This window comes from Ranitomeya variabilis, chromosome 1, assembly GCF_051348905.1.
Source record: "Ranitomeya variabilis isolate aRanVar5 chromosome 1, aRanVar5.hap1, whole genome shotgun sequence".
Taxonomy (NCBI): domain Eukaryota; kingdom Metazoa; phylum Chordata; class Amphibia; order Anura; family Dendrobatidae; genus Ranitomeya; species Ranitomeya variabilis.
The window spans coordinates 1,037,226,243-1,037,235,809 of NC_135232.1; positions in this window are offsets into that span (position 1 = coordinate 1,037,226,243).

Genomic DNA, 9,567 nt, shown 5'->3' on the forward strand with positions numbered 1-9,567 from the left:
GAGACAAATAAATGGTCGTTTGCAACTTGTGCCATGCCAAGATCAGCAGAGGCCTGGCCACTAAGAACCTAACCACCACCAGCATGAACAGGCACATGTCATCTAAACACTCGACTCGGTGGTCCAAACGCTTGGATCCACGATTGATGTCATCGGTTGACACCACTGAATCTTCCCCTGTGCTAGGTGCTTCCCAAGCCCCTGTCCATAACCATGGCACAGATGCCTCCTGCCCTTGCACTTTCTGACTTACCATCATCAGGCACTTACAAATCCTTAACCCCTTAATCCCATATGACGTACTATCCCGTCAAGGTGACCTGGGACTTAATTCCCAGGGACAGGATAGTACGTCATAGCGATCGGCTGCGCTCACGATCGCAGCCGGGTGTCAGCTGACTATCGCAGCTGACATCTGGCACTATGTGCTAGGAGCGGTCACGAACCGCCCCCAACACATTAACCCCCGACACACTGCGATCAAACATGATCACAGCGTTCCGGGGGCATAGGGAAGCATCGCGCAGGGAGGGGGCTCCCTGCGTACTTCCCTGAGACCCTCGGTACAAGGCGATGTGCTCACCTTGTACCGAGCGTCTCCTCCCTGCAGGCCCCGGATCCAAAATGGCCACGGGGTTGCATCTGGGTCCTGCAGGGAGGTGGCTTACTAAGCGCCTGCTCAGAGCAGGCGCTGGTAAGCCAGGAGCAGTGTAGTCAGATCGCTGATCTGACATAGTGCATTGCAAAGTGTCAGATCAGCGATCTGACCTTATAACATGATGCCCCCCTATAAAGTAAAAAAAAAATATTTAGTTGTGTAAAAAAATTAAATACAATTCCTAAATAAAGAAAAAAAAACAATATTGTTCCCATAAACACATTCCTTTAACTAAATAAAAATAAATAAACAAAAGTACACATATTTAGTATTGCCGTGTCCGTAACAACCCGACCTATAAAACTGTCCCACTAGTTAACCCCTTCAGTGAACACCATAAAAAAAAAGGCAAAAAACAACACTTTATTATCATACCTCCGAACAAAAAGTGGAATAGCACGCGATCAAAAACACAGATATAAATAACCATGGTACTGCTGAAAACGACATCTTGTCCCGCAAAAAACGAGCCGCCATAGCATCATCAGCGAAAAAATAAAAAAGTTATAGTCCTCAGGATAAAGCGATGCAAAAATAATTATTTTTTCTATAAAATAGTTCTTATCATATAACAGCGCCAAAACATAAAAAAAGATATAAATGAGGTATCACTGTAATCGTATTGACCCGAAGAATAAAACTGCTTTATCCATTTTACCAAACGCGGAACGGTATAAACGCCCCCCCCCCACCCAAAAAAAAAGAAATTCATGAATAGCTGGTTTTTGGTCACACTGCCTCACTAAAATCGGAATAAAAAGCGATTAAAAAATGTCACATGCCCGAAAATGTTACCAATAAAAACGTCAACTCGTCCCGCAAAAAACAAGACCTCACATGACTCTGTGGACCAAAATATGGAAAAATTATAGCTCTCAAAATGTGGTAAGGTAACGCAAAAAAATATTTTTTGCAATAAAAAGGGTCTTTTAGTTTGTGACAGCTGCCAATCATAAAAATCCGCTAAAAAACCCGCTATAAAAGTAAATCAAACCCCCTTCATCACCCCCTTAGTTAGGGAAAAATTAAAAAAATGTGTTTATTTCCATTTTCCCATTAGGGCTAGGGTTAGGGCTAGGTTTAGGGTTAGGGTTAGGGCTAGGGTTAGGGTTGGGGCTAGGGTTAGGGTTGGGGCTAGGGTTAAGGTTAGGGTTGGGGCTAGGGTTAGGGTTTGGATTACATTTACGGTTGGGATTACGGTTAGGGGTGTGTCAGGGTTAGGGGTGTGGTTAGGGTTATGGTTGGGATTAGGGTTAGGGGTGTGTTAGGGTTAGGGGTGTGGTTAGGGTTGGGGTTAGGGGTGTGGTTGGGATTAGGGGTGTGTTTGGGTTAGGGTTTCAGTTTGAATTGGGGGTTTCTACTGTTTAGGCACATAAGGGCTCTCCAAACGTGACATGGCATCCGATCTCAATTTCAGCCAATTCTGTGTTGAAAAAGTAAAACAGTGCTCCTTCCCTTCCGAGCTCTCCCGTGCGCCCAAACAGGGGTTTACCCCAACATATGGGGTATCAGCGTACTCAGGACAAATTGGACTACAACTTCTGTGGTCCAATTTCTCTTGTTACCCTTGGGAAAATAAAAATTTGTGGGGCTAAAAAACCATTTTTGTGGGAAAAAATTATTTTTTTATTTTCACAGCTCTGCATTATAAACTGAAGTGACATACTTGGGGGTTCAAAGTTCTCAAAACACATCTAGATAAGTTCCTTGGGGGGTCTAGTTTCCAATATGGGGTCACTTGTGGGGGGTTTCTACTGTTTAGGTACATCAGGGGCTCTGCAAATGCAACGTGACGCCTGCAGACCAATCCATCTAAGTCTGCATTCCAAATGGCGCTCCTTCCCTTCCGAGCTCTGCCATGCGCCTAAACAGTGGTTACCCTCCACATATGGGGTATCAGTGTACTCAGGACAAATTGGAAAACAACTTTTGGGGTCCAATTTCTCCTGTTACCCTTGGGAAAATACAAAACTGGGTGATAAATATAATTTTTGCAGTAAAAAAATGATTTTATATTTTCATGGCTCTGCGTTATTAACTGTAGTGAAACACTTGGGGCTCAAAGTTCTCACAACACATCTAGGTAAGTTCCTTGGGGGGTCTAGTTTCCAATATGGGGTCGCTTGTGGGGGTTTCTACTGTTTAGGCACATCAGGGGCTCTGCAAATGCAACGTGACGCCTGCAGACCAATCCATCTAAGTCTGCATTCCAAATGGCGCTCCTTCCCTTCCGAGCTCTGCCATGCGCCTAAACAGTGGTTACACCCCACATATGGGGTATCAGCGTACTCAGGACAAATTTCACAACAACTTTTGGGGTCCAATTTCTCCTGTTACCCTTGGGAAAATACAAAACTGGGGGCTAAAAAATAATTTTTGTGGAAAAAAAATAATTTTTATTTTCACGGCTCTGCGTTACAAACTGTAGTGAAACACTTGGGGGTTCAAATCTCTCACAACACATCTAGATAAGATCCTTGGGGGTCTACTTTCCAAAATGGTGTCACTTGTGGGGGGTTTCAATGTTTAGGCACATCAGGGGCTCTCCAAACGCATCATGGAGTCTTATTTCAATTCCAGCCAATTTTGCACTGAAGAGTCAAACGGCGCTCCTTCCCTTCCGAGCTCTGCCATGCACCCAAACAGTAGTTTACCCCCACATTTGGGGTATCAGAGTACTCAGGACAAATTGCACAACAAAGTCTGTGGTACGACTTCATCTGGTACTCTTGGGAAAATAAAAAATTGGGGGTGAAAAGTTCATTTTTGTGAAAAAATATTATTTTTTATTTTTACAGCTCTACATTATAAACTTCTGTTGAGCACTTGATGGGTCAAAGTGCTCACCACACATCTAGATAAGTTCCTTAGGGGGTCTACTTTCCAAAATGGTGTCACTTGTGGGGGGTTTCAATGTTTAGGCACATTAGTGGCTCTCCAAACGCAACATGGTGTCCCATCTCAATTCCAGCCAATTTTGCATTGAAAAGTCAAATGGCGCTCCTTCCCTTCCGAGCTCTGCCATGCGCCCAAACAGTGGTTTACCCCCACATATGGGGTATTGGGGGAACTCAGGGCAAATTGCACAACAACGTTTGTGGTCCATTTTCTCCTGTTACTCTTGGTAAAATAAAACAAATTGGAGCTGAAGTAAATTTTTTGAGAAAAAAATTAAATGTTCATTTTTTTTAAAACATTCCAAAAATTCATGTGAAACACCTGAAGGGTTAATAAACTTCTTGAATGTGGTTTTGAGCACCTTGAGGGGGGAAGTTTTTAGAACGGTGTCGCACTTGGCAATTTTCTATCATATAGACCCTCAAAATGACTTCAAATGTGATGTGGTCCCTAAAAAAAAATGGTGTTGTAAAAATGAGAAATTGCTGGTCAACTTTTAACCCTTATAACTCCCTAACAAAAAAAATGTTGTTTCCAAAATTGTGCTGATGTTAAGTAGACATGTGAGAAATGTTACTTATTATGCATTTTGTGTGACATATCTCTGTGATTTAAGGGCATAAAAATTAAAAGTTGTAAAATTGCGAAATTTTCAAAATTTTCGCCAAATTTCCATTTTTTTTCACAAATAAACACAGGTAATATCAAAGAAATTTTACCACTATCATGAAGTACAATATGACTTGAGAAAACAGTGTCAGAATCACCGGGATCCGTTGAAGCGTTCCAGAGTTATAACCTCATAAATGGACAGTGGTCAGAATTGGCGCATATATTAGCATTTAGCTGATGATTGGTATTGTAAGTTAAGGTTTTGGATGAGTGCACTTATGTATTAAATTTTACTAACTGTTCTATGTATCGCCATACCACTGGGTTCTAGAACGAATCAAGACACAAGAGGGCATTCGTCATGTTCTGAGGATCTAGGAAATATACACAATGTACGGCTAGGACGTATAGTATCTCCATAACTCTTTATGAAATTATGTTTCTGGAGTGTTCTAGAAGGTGTCTGCAGCTTCGGCAGAACTCCATATTGCTAGAAAACCTTTGTCCTGCTCTCAGCTGGTCAAGGTGTGAGATCTGACACTTACAGCCTTTGAGGCTTGGCCCCCATGCTGAGCTAGGTGCCAGCTTTCTCCTTGAGGCTTTGAGAATGTAGGCTTCCTGTTGAGCCCGGTATCCTATATTTTCTGGGCAAAGAAAGGGGTTTTATAATCCTACTTCCAAATAAGATACAAATGATTGGAATGAAATTATATCTCCAATATTCTTCACAGGCTATCCAGATGTTGCCTTCAAGGATGTATAGATTACTCTGATTGTAATTTTTGGTAGGCTTTGCACTAAGCAGAACTTTTATGAGTGGAGGAGTGCCACAACTATACTTTGCTCACAATATTTGAATGAGGTAATACAGTTGGTGCCTTCAAGGTTGTGTGGATGACCCTGCTTGCAATTTTTGTCAGGCTTTGCACTTTGCAGAACATTTATGACTGTAGGAGTACCACAACTATACTTTGTTCACAATTTGAATGAGACAACACAGTTGGTGCCTTCAAGGGTGTATGGATGTCCCTGCTTCTAATTTTGGGCAGGATTTGCACTTAGGCTAGTTTCACATTTGCGTTCGAATCCGCAGTGTTTAATCCGCATCCGCAAGTGCAGGAAAAAACACATAGAAACACGTACAAATGCAGCATTTTTTAGACGCATGCGGTTAATAAAACGCCGCGTTTTCATGCTTTATCATGCGTTTTGTCATACGTTTGCGTTTTTTGTGCGCATGGAGGAAAATTTTACAGGAGAAAAATCTAGATAACTAGACACCGCCAATGGGACTACAGAGGGCGTGTATTATGGGATATCTATATAAAGACCCTAAGACTGCTGAAATCTTAACAGTGTGCTACCTATATAAAGACCCTAAGACTGCTGAAATCTTAACAGTGTGCTACTGTATCCTGTATCATGATGGATCTTCGCATGGAGAGCTTTTATTTCAACCTGGATTTAAGCATCAAGCTGTTTCTTGCCTGTGCGTTTGCTTGGGAGCAACACAGAAATCGCGAAAGATGGAGAAGGACACGGCGTAGGCGTTTTTGGCGACACCCCATTATCGAACTACGTGAGAGCCGTGGAGCCTATCTGCGGGTGGCTCTGGCGACATTTTGTGAAAGACCAGAGCCCCCCGGCAGTTCGTCCATGCTTTCCTGTATGACTGACTCTGGGAAAATGGCAGCCAGAATCTCGGGAGATGAGATTTCAGGGCTGAGATCTGATCTCTCGAGATCCCAGCGGCCATTTTCCCGAAGTCCACCGCACAGGAAAGCATGGACGAACTGCCGGGGGCTCTGGACTTTCACAAAATGTCGCCAAAGCCCCCCGCAGCACCGGAGACAGCCCTGCAGCATCGGAGACAGCCCTGCAGCACCAGAGCCCCCTGCAGCACCGGAGACAGCCCTGCAGCACGGGAGCCCCCTGCAGCACCGGAGCCCCCCTGCAGCACCGGAGCCCCCCTGCAGCATCCTTCATCCCAGCCTGCAGCACAGGAGCCCCCCTGCAGCACAGGAGCCCCCCTGCAGCACAGGATCCCCCCTGCAGCACAGGAGCCCCCCTGCAGACCCCCTCATCCTAGCCTGCAGCAATGCTCCACTCCTGCCTCCAGCAACGACCCTGGGACCCTGATCGACCGCAGCCACAACCCCTGGTAAGCAATAAGACGCATGGATTATAAGAAGCACCCCCCCAATTTATTAAAAAAAGTTTTTTCCTATTTTTCTCCTCAAAATTTGGGGTGCGTCTTATAATCCGGAGCGTCTTACAAAGCGAAAAATATGGTATATGAAAAAGAGGCCTTCAGGCAACTAAGAGACAGCACATGTTACCAGAGGTTAACATTTAATCCCACATTGACATATCAGGGAGAAATAACAGATATCTTAGAAGAAGCTTTTAAAAAGGGGATCATAACTAAGGAATTGAGGAATAATCTGATACCCACTTTTCCTAAAGTGGCTTGTATCTACTTTACCCCGAAAATTCATAAGAGCTTAACGGCACCACCCGGACGCCTCATTGTATCGGGCAATGGCAGCCTGTGTGAAACAATCTCTAAATATCTTGACTTTCATTTGAAACCACTAGTGCTTGATCTACCATCACATGTAAAGGACACAGGGGATGTCCTGAAGAAGGTAGAAGGTATCCCGATGGATGATGACATGTGGCTGGTGAGTCTTGATGTGGAATCCCTATACACATCAATACATCACCAGGATGGAATATTGGCTACTAAAACCTTTCTGATGATGACTGACCATGATGCAGAATTGATCAGTTTTCTCCTGACTCTTCTTGAATTCGTTCTGAGACATAATTATTTCATATTTAAGGAAACCATCTACCTACAAAAACAGGGGACTGCTATGGGGGCGGCTTTTGCCCCCTCATATGCAAACCTGTTTTTGGGCATGTGGGAGAGATTAATTTTTTGTGTGAATCCCATAGCCTACATTGAGAAGGTCCTGTTCTGGGTCCGCTATATTGATGAGATTCTTGTGATTTGGCAGGGCACAGAGCGGGACCTTCTCGACTTCGTGGACATCTTAAATGGTAATGGCATGAATATCATGCTGACATTCAAGTATAGCCAGACATTAATAGACTTCCTGGATATACAGATTCTGAAAGGCCCACATGGAACTCTGGAAACTGTCTACCGTAGAGATACGGCTGTCAACTCCATACTCCACGCTATCTCATCGCATCCACAATCATTGATTAATGGAATTCCCACGGGTCAGTTTCTAAGAGCTAGGAGGATATGCTCTAGTGATGGTGCCTTTTCTGAACAAGCTGAGATCTTAACATCCAGATTTGAAGATAGGGGATACTCAAGGCGTAGTATCAGGAGGGGTTTAAAGAGAGCTCACAAAATGAAACAAATGGATCTATTATTACCTAAGATCAAGGAACGAACTGAACCAAAAGTGAGATTCATCTCAACGTACAATGAGAAATGGTCTGAGGTAAGAGCTGCTCTTGAAAAATATTGGCCATTACTGTTGATTGACAGAACCTTGGGCAAACACATTAATGACTGACCTTCAATCACTTACTGGAGATCTAGCAATCTTAAGGACCAATTGGTTCATAGCTACTACATGGGACCAACTCCAGAGAAAGCTTTTGGTTCCAAAGGGCAAAAATGGGGGTTCTTCCCATGTAATAACTGTATAGCATGCCCTAATATGGTAATATTGGTATAATATTCATTATAGAATTAGACATTATGGAGTACACTGACACATGAATCCAGCGCTGTGCAGCGGTGAGCGCTTCTGCAGACTTCCGGGTATGCGTAGTCCTGGAGACGCGTCTGTACTGCGGCTGGCTCCGCCCCTTCGTCCGGACGCGTCGGATGGAGGTGTGCGCGCCGGCGTCACGTGACGCCGACGGGCTGACATCATGCTCGGTGTGTAGGCGGAAGCGCCGCATCAAACCACGGCCACCACTGACTTATGGGTAGATAAAAGCATGCTAGATATGCTCACACACATGGTAAATCCCCTAGGAAGAAGCGGTACGCAAAACGCGTGTCGGGGACCCACGCTGCCTAACTAGGTCGTATACCCTTTTATGCTTATGTTTATTTAGACTGATATCCTGTGTCCATTTGTGGTTGCTGCTATTCCTCGATCTCTCTGGCATTAATAATGTCCTTGTAATGTTCCCTTACTCGAATTTTTAAGGGTCTGGAGGTCAAGCCTACGTAAATCTTTTTACAGGGGCAGGTGGCATAGTAAACTACCCCTATACTACTACAGGTAATATGTTGGGTAATTGTGAATGTCCTAGTTCCCATACTAGATTCAAAAGTAAATGCTTTTACCATATTAGGGCATGCTATACAGTTATTACATGGGAAGAACCCCCATTTTTGCCCTTTGGAACCAAAAGCTTTCTCTGGAGTTGGTCCCATGTAGTAGCTATGAACCAATTGGTCCTTAAGATTGCTAGATCTCCAGTAAGTGATTGAAGGTCAGTCATTAATGTGTTTGCCCAAGGTTCTGTCAATCAACAGTAATGGCCAATATTTTTCAAGAGCAGCTCTTACCTCAGACCATTTCTCATTGTACGTTGAGATGAATCTCACTTTTGGTTCAGTTTGTTCCTTGATCTTAGGTAATAATAGATCCATTTGTTTCATTTTGTGAGCTCTGTTGTGAATTAGACTTTTTGGCTCCCTCTTGTGGTTACTAGTGATATGACTCTGGGATTGTCTTTCCTCAGTTTGGCACCCACCTGGGTCGTTAGTCCAGGGGTGTTGCTATATAATCTTCCTGGATCCTTAGTCCAGTGCCTGGCATCGTTGTTATCAGATCCTTTCTGTTTACTCCTGTCTGCTGTTCCTGGTTCGTGCAAAATTAAGCTAAGTCCTGCTTCTTTGTTTTTTTGGTTATTTGCTTTGCTCGTATTTTTGTCCAGCTTGTACTAAATGTGATTCCTGACTTTGCTGGAAGCTCTAGGGGGCTGGTGTTCTCCCCCCGGGCCGTTAGACGGTTCGGGGGTTCTTGAATATCCAGCGTGGATATTTTGATAGGGTTTTTGCTGACCATATAAGTCATCTTACTATATTCTGCTATTAGCTAGTGGGCCTCTCTTTGCTAAATACCTAGCTCATTCTTACGTTTGTCTTTTCCTCTTACCTCACCGTTATTATTTGTTGGGGGCTTGTATCCAACTTTTGGGGTCTTTTCTCTGGAGGCAAGAAAGGTCTTTCTTTTCCCTTCTAGGGTTAGTTAGTTCTCCGGCTGGCGCGAGACGTCTAGAACCAACGTAGGCACGTTCCCCGGCTGCTGCTATTTGTGGTGCTAGGATTAGATATATGGTCAGCTCAGTTACCACTGCCCTATGAGCTGTTTTTTTGTGTTTACAGACTTAGT